Source organism: Ranitomeya variabilis, chromosome 1 (assembly GCF_051348905.1).
Source record: "Ranitomeya variabilis isolate aRanVar5 chromosome 1, aRanVar5.hap1, whole genome shotgun sequence".
Taxonomy (NCBI): domain Eukaryota; kingdom Metazoa; phylum Chordata; class Amphibia; order Anura; family Dendrobatidae; genus Ranitomeya; species Ranitomeya variabilis.
Genome location: NC_135232.1, coordinates 996,934,454 through 996,948,529, shown reverse-complemented (window position 1 = coordinate 996,948,529; position 14,076 = coordinate 996,934,454). Strand labels below are relative to the sequence as shown.

The window sequence follows — 14,076 nt, the reverse complement described above, 5'->3', positions numbered from 1 at the left end:
TCTATAGCTGCCCCTATTTGTTGCACTCATAAAATTAATGCTGAATGTCAACATATGATCTTATGTAAGGAGATATAAATTCATTTGCTCATGCGAGCACATCTAAGTAGGTAGCTGCACGCTAATTCTTTTAGTTAGATTATATATGTCCCCCACATTATAAAAATAAATGCAACCGTCTATTTGATATGAGGCATACCTGTCTTTAAACCACATGGGAGTGATCCTCGGCGTCCCTCTGCCCCTGGGGGACATTTTTTTAGGGAGTGACCTATGGTATATCAGTCCCTTTTTTGTGGTTCCAGGACCCTTTCTTGCAGTTACATTCAAATGTTGTTTCAAAAATAATTTTTCTAATAAAAAGTGTTTATTATGGTACCATGGTTGAGATCAGTGTATTTCTTGATCAAACCCTCCTGTGATATATCAATAGTAAAAGATAGAATGTTAAAAATAATAAAAAAATTATAAAAAAAATGGTTATACTCACCTTCCGCAAACAGCCGATCTCCTCAGCGGCTTCCGTTCCTATAGATGGTGTGTGTGCATGACCTTCGATGACGTCGCGGTCACGTGACCGCGACGTCATCGCAGGTCCTTCACACACACCATCTATAGGAACGGAAGCGGCCAAGTGCACCACTGAGAGGCGGGAAGACTCCGGGGCCATCAGTGGGCGAGTATATCACGATTTTTTATTTTAATTATTTTTTATTATATGGTGCCCAGTCCGTGGAGGAGAGTCTCCTCTCCTCCACCCTGGGTACCAACCGCACATGATCTGCTTACTTCCCGCATGGTGGGCATAGCCCCATGCGGGAAGTAAGCAGATCAATGCATTCCTAGGTGTGCGGAATCCCCGCGATTCCGCAAATTTAATGAACATGCTGTGTTTTTTTCTGGAATGCGATTCCGCTCAGGAAAAAAATGCAGCATGTGCACAAAAAAAATTGCGGATTGCATTCTATTAAATAGAATGCTTAATGTGAGCGTTTTTTTCGCGGTTTTATAGCGTTTTTATCGCGAAAAACGTGCTACGTGTGCACACAGCCTCAAAGCGATCATGAACACACACACACACGCCTTGCATGTGCCTTGAGTCTCATCTCTCCTGCCTAGCATTGGTTCCCTCATCCACCATTTAATGTGTATAGAGACTAAAATGTCTTACCAGGATGTTTAAAGCACCACTCAAGCGTATGTTTTTCCAGTGCTGGAGTGGCGCATTAAATGTAAGCCCCAATCAGATTCTCACCCTCTGGAGCCTTCACTATTTTCCGGCGCCACTCAGGTCCCGCTGCGCCACTTTGTGACAGTAGCTTCTGACTGGCCGTAAGTCAGACGCTATGCCACAAGGTCTCAATATAAGTTTATAAGAGTCAGAACGAGGCTCTCGGACTTGTATTGAAACACTGGAGCAGCAGGCAGGTCACTTTTCACCGGAAACCGATGGGATCAGCGGCGAAAAAAAAAACAAAAAAAACCAACACCACTCCAGCAGTGCAACAAGTGGTGCTTTCAGTCACGTGAAAATGTCAAGTGACAACTACAAGAATTTAAAAAAAACAAAAACTTCTATTCTATTGCGCTTTTCTCACAATGAACTCAAAGCTCACCAAAGAGCCATGGAAGGATCTCCAGTCTTTGCCTGGACTGAATGGTGGAGGAGGGATCTAATGGCTCTCTGCTCCACCATTATATTCAGCAGTATCTGTGTCCTGAAAAGACAGCTATAGCGAGACCGTGTAGGAGTTCCCAAATTCAGGACAGTACTCCAGGATCTGGGACAGTTGAGAGGTATGGTGCATATATGAGGCAGTCAAGTTTGGGTCAGGAGACCTGTTGCTAGTCTGGGCTTTGAAGTCCATGCTAAGAGTGTGAGAAATTAAAACATCGGATCGCACGTGGTCCAATTTTTTCCTTTCCTCAGACCAGGCCAGTCGGAAGGGAAAAATTGTAGCATGTCCAAGTTTGATCTGATATTCGGATTGCACTCAGCCATGCAAGTCAGTGAGTGTGTGGAAATCATTTTACTGCACTCAGATGACATTTAAGTGCACACCAGTTTCCAGTCACTGAAATAATGGAGAAGATGGGGAAATATTGTTCTCCATTTTCTCTTCAGTGTGCTCAGATTCTCTCATCCAAAAGAATTGGATCACACTATATTGACATTCTGAACAAACCCTGATCAGAGTATCATTTGCATAACAGTCCCAATTCTCTCAGATGAGGGATACTACGGCTGTCTGACCCTAACCTTAGACAAATACTGCACTATATCGTTTACACCCCTGCCCTGAAGCACCATAATGAAATGATACAATTTCCCATGCAGAACTGATATACAGATTATTATTAGCTATTTTTAGAGCACCATTGATGCCATGGGTTACATACAAAAGACAAATAGAAATTACAGTGAAGAAACGAATAGTGACAAACAGGTACAGAGGGGAGAGGCCCCTACTCCTGCGACCTTACGTTCTACAGGACAATAGGGAAGGAAACAGTAGGCTTGAGTGTTTCGGCAGCACTGGTGTTCCTGAGGTGGCAGGTGAGGTGGCAGGGGTTCATTGCAGGCTGTAATCTGGTATTGAAGAGATGGATTTTCAAGTTCGGCTTGAAAGTTACGAATGTAGGGGATAATTGGACGTGTTGGGGCACAGAATTCCAGAGGATGGGAGATACTTGGGAGAAGTCTTGCAGGTAATTAATTGAATGAGGAACATAAGAGTTTGGAGAGAAGGAGGTCTTGGGAGGTCAGGAGATTAGTTCATAGATATATGGGGGAGACAGATTATGGACAGCTTTGTAGGTCACTGTTAGTAGCTTGAAGTGAATACGTGGTGGAATTGGGAGTGAATAAAGGGATTTGCAGAAGGGAAACATGGAGGAGTAGCGAGGAGAGCGGTGGATTAGTCGAGGAGAGAGGTGGATTAGTCAGGCAGCAGAGATAAGCACAGACTCCATAAGTGCGAAAGTCTTAATAGACAAGGCCACAGGGGAGGATATTGCAGTAGTCGAGGCTGGGGATGATGAGGACATGCACTATTATTTTAACAGATTGAGAGAGAGGAAAGTACGGATCCTGGAAATATTTTTGAGTTGGAGGCAGTGATAGCTTGGCTGTACAGTTTAAAGTACAAGGCAGAGTTGAGAGTTGCTCCAAGGCAACAGACTTGCGATACAGGGGAAAATGTTTTGTTTATGGTGATGGATAGATCAAGTAGGGAAGATAAGTGAGATGGAGGAAAGATGAGGAGTTCAGTTTTGCCTATGTTGAGTTCTAGGAAGTGAGAGGAGAAAAAGGAGGATATGTCTGATAGACACTCTGGGATCCTAGACAGCAGAGATGAAGTATAGGCCAGAGAGGTATATCCGAGTGCCATTGGCATGTAGATGGTACTTAAAGCTGTGGGACTTTATGAGTTGTCCCAGGCCAAAAGGTATAGATGGAGAAAACTAGGGGTCTCAAGACAGAGTCTCGAGGGAATTTGACCGAGAAAGAATGGGATGAGGAGGTAGTGTGGGAGACACTAAGTGTGCACTTTGAGAAATAAGAGGAGATCCAGAGGAGGGGCAAGTTCTGTGATACCGAAGTAAGGATCTGTAATAGGAGGGAGTGGTCGACTGTGTCTAAGGGTACCGTCACACAGTGCCATTTTCATCGCTACGACGGCACGATTCGTGACGTTGCAGCGTTGTATAAGTATCGCTCCAGCGTCGTATACTGCGGTCACACGTTGCAATACACGGCGCTGGAGCGATAATTTCATGACGTATTTGCGATGTAGAAGCCGTTGGTTACTGTGCGCACATCGTATACAACCTGTGTCACACAATGCAATCATGCCGCCACAGCGGGACACTAGACGACGAAAGAAAGTTTCAAACGATCTGCTACGACGTACGATTCTCAGCGGGGATCCGGATCGCAGTAGCGTGTCAGACACAGCGATATCGTAAATGCATCGCTGGAACGTCACGAATCGTGCCGTTGTAGCGATCAAAATTGCACTGTGTGACGGTACCCTAAGGCAGAGGACAGATATAGGAGGAGGAGTGTAAAGAAATTGTCTGTTGGCTTTGGCAGTAAGTCGTTGGCAATTTGGATTAGGGGAGTTTCAGTGCAATAGTGTTGGCGGAAGCCAGATTGAAGGTTGTCAAATAGTAGGTTAGATGAGAGGTGGGAGGAAAGAACAGTGTGGACATGCTTTTTGAGGAGTTTGGGAGGCAAATGGGAGCAGTGATATGGGCTGGGTGGATATATGGATGTAGAGGTCCGGTCGAGGGATGGCTTCTTCAGGATAGATGTCATTGTGGCATGTGTGAAAGCAGAAGGGAAGGTACAAGTAGTTAATAAGTTGAAGAGATGGCTTACAGCAGGGATAAGCATGGTGATGAGGTTGGGGTGGAGGTGAGATGGGGTAAAGTGCACAGGTGGTAAGGTGCGATTTGGAGAGGAGATGAGTAAGTTTTTCTTCAGTGACAGTGGAGAGGAAGGTTAGTGAGGGAGGGGAGGGCAGTGGTCTGGTATACATAGGGGTTGTGATGGATGTGCAGTTAAGCCTGATTAGGTCGATGTTGAAGTGTAAGACAAAGACTTTGGCAGAGATGAGGAAGGTCAGAGGGGGCTGTAGCGGGCAGTGGAGGGACTTAAAAGTGTGCAATAACTGGAGCTGTGGGATAAAGAATATACAAGGGCTGTGAAGAAGTCTTGTTTAGCAAAGGTGAGGGCCAACTTGAATGTGGTGATGTACTCCTGTGCAACCCCTGACATTTACTGAAGCTTTTTGGTGAGGTTGTTGCGCCAGGGTTGTCTATTGATTTGTCGCACTCTGCCATGCAAGAGAGGGACGACTGAGTCAATAGCTGAGGTGAGTGCAGCATTGTAGAAAACCGTGGCGCTGTCTGGGTTGTGGAGTGAAGATATCAAGGACAGCAGTAGAATAGTGTGCGAGTGTATGTACATATGGTGGTCAGATAGGGGGAGAAGGGAGGTTAGCGTTATTCACCATGTCTTTATAATCTTAAGTACACCAAATATAGAGTAACACTTTAAGAAACAATTTAAAAACACAAAAACCAGGTCAGGGTACTGGCCCAGTAACATGAAGTCTGGGAACGAATAAATATAAAATTTAATTTGTACTACATCATAATTAAACTCAGGAAAACTGTGCTGAACAAATGAGGGACATTTGCTTAAATGTAATAATGGCAAGGAATAGGTAAAAAAACAAAACACGAAGGTTTGAACGACAGAGTATAATAAAGTGATTGACATTTAGTTAAAAATATTAACAAATCCCTATTATTCTTGATATGGAATTATATTGAGCTGTACATCATACTCCTGGTGTATGCTTCTAGAGTTGCAGCCAAATAATTCATATTGAATAAAAACAAACAGTAAATCCGCCCAACCCCCGAGTATACAGAGCGGCTGCTGTAACTACGCTCCCGGTCCTGACTGACCCTGGATCTAAATCCAGAGCAGTGGCTGAACCCGCTTCGGTGCCACCCCGTGACTGAACAGGAACACTGCCAGGGAATACATTTATTGTAATTTTCTTCTCGCAGCATTCGGCAAACTGTGGTAGCCGGGCAGGTTAATAGCGCTATTGAACTATAGAACAACACCATATCTGCAAGTTGATAGAAGAAAAAATAATAACAGGATCCCTGTAAAGGAGTGGTCTACTTTCAGTACACTGTTTGCCAATACGTGTAAAGTACATAAACTTAGTAGGTATTTACCGTCTTGGAGCCCAGCGCCAGCTTCTGCAGTCCCAGTGTTGTGACTGGAGAGGTGAAGTCATGTCCGCACAGTGAGTGGTTGGAGCGGTGACGAGCTGACATAACATCACAGCTCTAGTAACACTGGGATGGCAGCAGAGGCGGGAAGGTGGTTAAGGCTGGATTTATACTACTCTGATCTGCAGCATTAAAATACCGCTAACAGTATACATGTCAGCCAGATTTAGTAATATAAAGTATTGTATGTGCAGATTGAGATCCTGCCTTAATGAAGGAGTCAGTGAGCCGGGAATTCTATTTGTGCATGTGCAGCCTCCAGCTCCATTTTGTTGCAATCCAGAAGACCGGCCATGAAATCAAACTGTGCCCACCCCATCCACACCAATGATGGTGGCGGCACAAAATTTTAGAAAGACGACAGGTCACAGAAGAATCAGTGACCTGCCATAGAAACAAAAAAGGCAGGCAGAGGGCCAGAGCAGGAGGAGAAGAACCTACCCCTGTGCAGAAATATTATTAGAAGAAAAAAATCATATTCTGATTAAACAAGAACCACAGATCGTTTTACGAGTCAATCCGATCAGTTTAATCAGTTCAGCAGTGGCATTACGGCCATGACTCTGCGTTATATTGCTAAATCCTGCTGACAGGTTCTCTTTTACAGCCTGCTTACGGACATAAAGGCCGCATCTGATATGAGCCCAGAAAGGTCAGTAAGAGATCATTCAGTGCACATAGGCCAACATTTTTTTTCAGCAGCGCTGGTTCTGGTCGCTGGTTTACACAGAACAATGATCTTTTAAGCAAACTTAACTTTTGTTCATTTTATATGACATTAGCATTTTACCCGGTTGTCTGGTTATCAGGAACAAGCATTCCTATGAAGGCTCGCTCACGATATTGGTGCAGTGTAATGAACCCTGAATGGTGTGTGCATAACAGGAAATGCCTCCGATGACTTGTCACTGCTCTCCAGGCCCACTGAGCAGGTCAATGACAATGTGACAAGATTGTCCGGTGGGAATACTTACATGGAGTTTATAGGGTACAATGTTAATCATTACCACTGTTCGGAGTAGAGCAAAGTTCTGATGGACACCTCCACATGCGAGAACACCTACACTTTTTTCTTTCCACAAAAATAAAGGCAGGAAGTTCGCAATTTTTTTTTTCACTCATTAAAATACATGCAGTGCTGTGCCTGGTAAATTATAAGGAAGACATAATACTTAATATTCAAAGTTATAGCTACAAATCTTTTATCACTTAAAAAAAAAATAATAGGGGACATGTTTGCTTGTTTAATAACAAACAGTCCTATTTCCTCCGACGCTCCAGCGCTGTGTCTCAGTCACAACTACAGCACATGGCCGCTATAGCCAAGGATGGCCATGCTGAGGTAGGCGGCAACAGACCTGCCCAGTGATTGGCTGAAGCAGTCATGTGCTAAAGTTGTGATGGCACCGCTACTGCCGTGTAACAAAGACTGGAAGCAGCACGGGATAAGTAAGGGTCATCCTATGCTTTAATTAAAAACAAAAGCACTAGGCATCAAGAATGGATGATCAGGAATAATAATAAGAAATGTTTTTGAGTAACCAAAAAATAAATAAATAGCTAAGCAAATTTTTAGTAGAGCAAATGGAACTAACTGATGCTGCTGATCTAGAAAATTTTAATTTCTGCTTTAATCAGCCACAAAGCAAAAAAAAAAAAAAAGAAACACCCCAAAACTAAAGCATACAATTCTCTTATAAATATAGTACAGAGGCCATTCTCTGATTAGTTACCAACTTATTTTAGGCCTAAATGACTAAGAATTTTTCTAGTTTTTCCTTTAACAAGAGACAGACACAGCAGCATTACAGACAATAAAAACTCAGGTAAAATAACAATTTATCTAATAGCAGAAAATCTGCAACATCAAAAAACAAATACTCATCATGGGAACCTAGCCTTGGTTGCACTTTGGTATATACAACCTTTGTATGGCTTTTTATACAAGATAATGAAAAAAGCTATTTTGTTTTGTTTGATGATCATTACCCATGTGTTGATGATGCCAATTACACGTATTTTTTTTGCTTTTTGCTTTACAACGCATCCCTTTCTCAAACTCCTTAAATGCCAAAGTATATGGTGACCGTGATCAAGGCATCCACTAGACCCTGCGCTGTAAACAATGGAATAAAACAAAAAATTGCATTGCAGTTCACTAGTGGGTTAAAGAAAAAAAATTGGTAAGTCTTTGAAAGTTTACATAACTATTTAAATGCTTTATAGAATTCAATTTTTTCTAGCTTACAGATTCAGACAAACTACTCAAACCAGTCCTTCAGGCCAGACCCAGCACACAAATCTACATGGCGTGAAATGGAAGGAGGCCAGGAAGCAGGATTTATCCACAGCGCAGGGCCTGGGTCACACAGGCTGGTGCGTTGTTTCACAGGGTGAAGTTATTTTGGATCCTAGATACATGAAAGATATAAGCCTACTTTCACACAGAGAATACAATAGTACAATAATCGACATGAACAAATCTCATCCACATCCTGTAAAAATTTCTACGCAGAAAATGATCAGCAATGAAGATTTTGAACATTTAATAGGCAACATTTTATCTGAGTGGCATTAGAAGCCTATCACATCGCAGCATAATATGGATACACAGCACACCATTACTTTATCAGTAAGTCTAAACTCCCATCCTCATGGACTCTGACCACATTATTGCTGACTTCGCTACATCTTGGCCTTGATTCCATACACATGACTGAGGGTCACCTGGAGCTTCCCAAGTAAAGAGCAGGTTATTCCGATTATGTCAGGAAGTAGGGGTTTACACATTCCAGCACTGGTCACATTCTTATTCCAGCGCTTTCTATAGTCAACTGCTTTCTATAGTCCACTGCTGCCGATCTTCTGATACAGGAAAGAAATATATCTTGGTACCGTGTTAGCCAGTAGATAGAAAAATATTTAGAATTGAGAGTCCTCAGTGGTTGATACCTTTTAATGGCTAACTGAAAAGATGGTAACAAATTGCAAGCTTTCGAGACTACATACGTCTCTTCATCAGTCAAAGACTAAAACAAATTCTGAAGAATCACATATTTATGCACAACATAGTATAGAGAAAAAAAAAGAGGGGAAAAAAAACCATGGATAAGCCAGGTGACATGAAGCAGAATTACCATGGGTGATAAACAGTTACGTCCATAAATATTGGGCCAATTCTTAGATAAGGATTGTTTTATTGTCCTGTGATTAGGGTCTCTGTTGTGATGACCCCACATGGTCTGATGGGCAAGTTCATTAGTTGATGTAAAAAGACATAAATCCGTGTGACACATTCATTCCTGCAGTTAGAGTGTCAAAGGTCATCATCAGTTTATATTCCCAGACTCTTCTGTCTTTCTGCGATTTGAAGTTACCTTTCAATACAAGTAATTTCATGTCCATAATGATATGATTTGGGAGACAGAAATGTATTGCCACAGGTAGATCCATTCTTTTTTCTCTTATTGTATGGCGGTGAGAGTTCATCCTTGTTCTCAGTTTCTGCCCTGTCTCCCCCACATACAGACCCCCAGTTGGACATTTAGTACATATTATTAAGTACACCACATTAGAAGTGACGCAGCTGAAAGTACCTGGTATCTTGTAATCCTGATGTGAATTGGGGATCTTTATCTTGTCCGTGGTCATTATAAATGGACAGGTTTTACATTTATTCTGATTGCAGGGAAAGGTACTAAGGAACTTGCACATCAGACCATGTGGGGTCATCACAACAGAGACCCTAATCACAGGACAATAAAACAATCCTTATCTAAGAATTGGCCCAATATTTATGGACGTAACTGTTTATCACCCATGGTAATTCTGCTTCATGTCACCTGGCTTAGCCATGGTTTTTTTCCCCTCTTTTTTTTTTTTTTTTTCCTCTATACTATGTTGTGCATAAATATGTGATTCTTCAGAATTTGTTTTAGTCTTTGCCTGATGAAGAGACCTGTGTAGTCTGGAAAGCTTGCAATTTGTTACCATCTTTTCAGTTAGCCATTAAAAGGTATCAACCACTGAGGACTCTCAATTCTAAATATTTTGCCGATCTTCTGGGCATATACAGATACCGGGGATGGGGCAGAAACCTACTGCGGACATTAAGGGTAGGTGCACATGTAGTTGAAACCTCTGCAGATTTTTCCGCACCTGTTTTTTTTTACCTGCGGATTTTGTGCGGATTCCACCTGCGGTTTTACACCTGCGGATTCCTATTATGGAGCAGGTGTAAACCGCTGCGGATTCTGCACAAAGAATTTATTACATGCTGCGGAATAAACAATGCTAAGTTTCCGCGCGTTTTTTTCCCGCAGCATGTGCACTGCGGATTTTGTTTTCCATAGGTTTACATGGTACTGTAAACGCATGGAAAACTGTTGCGAATCCGCAGCTGCCAATCTGTTGTGGATCCGCAGCGTGTGCACATACCTTTAATAATAATCCTCTTTCTTCATACACTAGACAGCCTTAGGCAGTGTTCTCACATTCTTCATGCGGATTCTTTACTGTAAGAGCAGTGAGACTATGGAACTCTCTGCCGTATGATGTTGTAATGAGTGACTCATTAGTAAAATTTAAGAGGGGACTGGATACCTTTCTGGAAAAGTATAATGTTACAGGGTATATATACTAGATTCCTTGATAGGGCGTTGATCCAGGGAACTAGTCTGATTGCCGTATGTGGAGTCGGGAAGGAATTTTTTTCCCCAATGTGGAGCTTACTCTTTGCCACATGGGGTTTTTTGCCTTCCTCTGGATCAACATGTTAGGGCATGTTAGGTTAGGCTATGGGTTGAACTAGATGGACTTACAGTCTTCCTACAACCTTAATAACTATGTTACATGTTCTGCAGGTGTCTGCATCAAAATACGCAATAGCAATGTGCTCCGATTATTGCATTTTTGATGCACTGTCTTGATGCTCTAACCTTTATGTTTTTTAGTGCAGAAATTAAGCATTTTTTTTCAAAATATGCTTTTCATGCAGAAACGCTGGATTTTTTTTTTTTTTTTTTAATGCTGGAGTGATGTTACTCATCTTAAAGGGAACCTGTCACCCCCCCCCCAGTCGTTTCAAACTAAAAGAGCCACCTTGTGCAGCAGTAATGCTGCATTCTGACAAGGTGGCTCTTTTAGTTCTGGGTGCTGCAACTAGAGAAATAATCAGTTTTATAATTTGTCTGAAATACCTGGTCTTCAGTCAAGGAGGCCGGCGTTTCCCCCTGCTTGAGACAGCACACAGCTGTCACTCAAATCTTCTTGGCGCCGGGCGCCGCCTCCTCCTCACCGCTGTTTTCAAAATAGCCGGCGCTCTTTTCTCCTGCCTGGTGCAGGCGCAGTGAGCGCTGCCCGTCCGTCCTCATAGGGTATGTGTCCACGTTCAGGATTGCATCAGGATTTGGTCAGGATTTTTCATCAGTATTTGTAAGCCAAAACCAGGAGTGGGTGATAAATGCAAAAGTGGAGCATATGTTTCTATTATACTTTTCCTCTAATTGTTCCACTCCTGGTTTTGGCTTACAAATACTGATGAAAAATCCTGACCAAATCCTGATGCAATCCTGAACGTGGAGACATACCCATATGCAACCCAGAGGTAGGTACAACCAAAGCCAATATATGAATAAAAGTAAGATGTGAATAAATCATAAGTCACTGCGGGGCTGGGATTCACAGGCAGGGCGGCCGCGCAGGCGCAGTCAGCTGGGCTGCATATGAGGACGGACGGGCAGCGCTCACTGCGCCTGCACCAGGCAGGGGAAAAGAGCGCAGGCGCCAGCTATATTGAAAACAGCGGTGAGGAGGAGGCGGCGCCCGGCGCCAAGAAGATGTGAGTGACAGCTGTGTACTGTCTGAAGCAGGAGGAAAACGCCGGCCTCCTTGACTGAGGACCAGGTGAAGATATCGTCAGCTCTCTCCTTTATTCAGCAAGCTATAGCACGTACTGAAGAAGCTGCAGAGGGAACCTGGCTACTTGGATCGCTCCCGATAATCAGCTGTTCTACACCGCAGGTGCATGTGTCGTGGCTGTGTGACAGTCACAACACAAGTATGGAAAGCCTGTGTGCTGTGCCTGTCACACAGACACGACATATGCAGCTGATGATCGGGGGCCCTCCAGGTAGATGGGCTCCCTCTATAGCTTCTTCGGGAAGAGCTATAGCTTACTGAATAAGGAGGGAGCCGACGATATGCTAGCTCATCTCTAGTCACAAGCTCTTAATGCATAGTCTATGAGAACCTTGTTCCGCTTCTCAGACTTAATTGAGTTGTGACTTCCTGACGACCCAGCCAACACTGGAGCAATCCGGCAGGTCACAAACAGCAGACGACGGACTGGAGAGGCGCTGAAAACAGACGAGATGGAGGCTGGTGCAGCGCCAAGTGGTGCAGGAAAGCAGTGTTGGAGGTGGAAGATCTATTGACCTATATAGCACCCCAATTGGGTCCATCAGACGTATCTTCTGAACCCTGACCAATGAGTGGGTTCGTTTAGATGAGTCTTGCTCCTGCGTCACAAATGCGCAATATAACCACAACAGCCCCGATTTACCAGACTGTTTTAGCTAACATTCTGGTCAAAACAGTTTGAAATGCTGAAATATTTTTGAAGGGATGAGGTCGAACACAGATGTCAAATTCATCACAGTTTACATCACACAAATGACAACAGAAATGTCCTCTAGTCCCGGCCTGCAGGACATGACCTGCGGTGGAGCCCAGCCGCTGAAATCACTTCAGTATGAAGCCCCTAAAGAGTGAGGCGCATCTTACTCCAGTGCACGCTCCATCAAGATCGGCGTGTAGAGAGCATCCCTGATGACCGGAACATGCGGCTTCTCTCACCCGCGTCTTATTGCTTTTGGCGGAGCGGTATCTTCTCATGTGTCTGAGGATCACTGGAGGTCCCAGAGGACCACTGCTGACTAGAAGTGACTGTAAATCCCCCCATAAGGCAGGTACAGCCCCCCAGGGGAGCGCTATGTGTAATATCACAGGATAAAGGGACTATGAGGCGACTGCTGAGCCCCTCTACCAGCCACCATACAACTTATCTGTAACCTTAAATTGAACCTGTCACCCCCCCCAGGCGTTTGTAACTAAAAGAGCCACCTTAAGCAGCACTAATGCTGCATTCTGATAAGGTGGCTGTTTTAGTTCTTGGTGCTGTAACTGCAGAAATAATCGATTTAGCAATTTGTTGAAAATACCTTGAAATAGTCCTGGGGGCAGGTCTCCCCCCCCCTAATGCAGACACAGCACCGCCGTTACTCATGCCCCCTTGGCACCGCTTCCTCAGCGTTGTTTTCAACTGTCCCGGTGCCTGCGCTGTTATCTTATGCCTTGGGCATGCGCAGTTAGCACTGCCTGTCTTCTGACATTATTTGATGTCTTGCTGACTGCACCTGTGCGGCTGCGCTGCCCGAGATCCCGCCCCGCAGTGTGAATAAATCAGAAAACACTGCGGGATCTCGAGCAGCGCAGCCGCACAGGTGCAGTCAGCAAGACATCAAATGATGTCAGAAGACGGGCAGCGGTAACTGCGCATGCCCAAGGCATTAGATAACAGTGCAGGCACCGGGACAGTTGAAAACAACGCTGAGGAAGCGGTGCCAAGGGGGCATGAGTAACGGTGCTGTGTCTGCATTAGGGGGGGGGAAAGACCTGCCCCCAGGACCATTTCAAGGTATTTTGAACAAATTGCTAAATCAATTAATTCTGCAGTTACAGCAACAAGAACTAAAAAAGAGCCACCCTGTCAGAATGCAGCATTAGTGCTGCACAAGATGGCTCTTTTAGTTACAAACACCTGGGGGGGGGGTGACAGGTTCCCTTTAACCTCTAACATGGGACCAGTGTGCGCAGTGCAGGACAGCAGAGCCACCTAGTTCTCATACGTGGCTGAGGTGTCACTACTGGCCATTTACACAGAGCAAAACGTCACCAGTGGGACGGGCAGAAATGTGTCTGGCACACCTCATGTACAGCACACTATGGTTCTACTACAGAGCAGCCATGGCAGGGGGACAATGCGAGCCTCTGTATCCTATGGGCGGAGGGTCTCTAGCCGGCGACCACCAGTCCTCACCTCAGCACCGTGGCGCATACACCTGCACACTGGTGCTGGGGATGTAACGGCGGCCACGATTGGCTCGTCACCTCAAGCACAGCCCGTAGCAGCCAATCACAGCCCGGCTCACAGTCACCGCACACTCCGCACATTACACCACGGCTGTTATCACTAGA

The 14,076-nt window shown here is 44.4% G+C and overlaps 1 protein-coding gene across 5 annotated transcripts in view; it reads right to left on the bottom strand.

The window, feature by feature from the left end:
- Positions 1–14,076, bottom strand: part of CLCN3 (chloride voltage-gated channel 3) — a 146,296-nt gene that overhangs the window by 55,178 nt on the left and 77,042 nt on the right. The gene's annotated exons all lie outside the window — the stretch shown is intronic.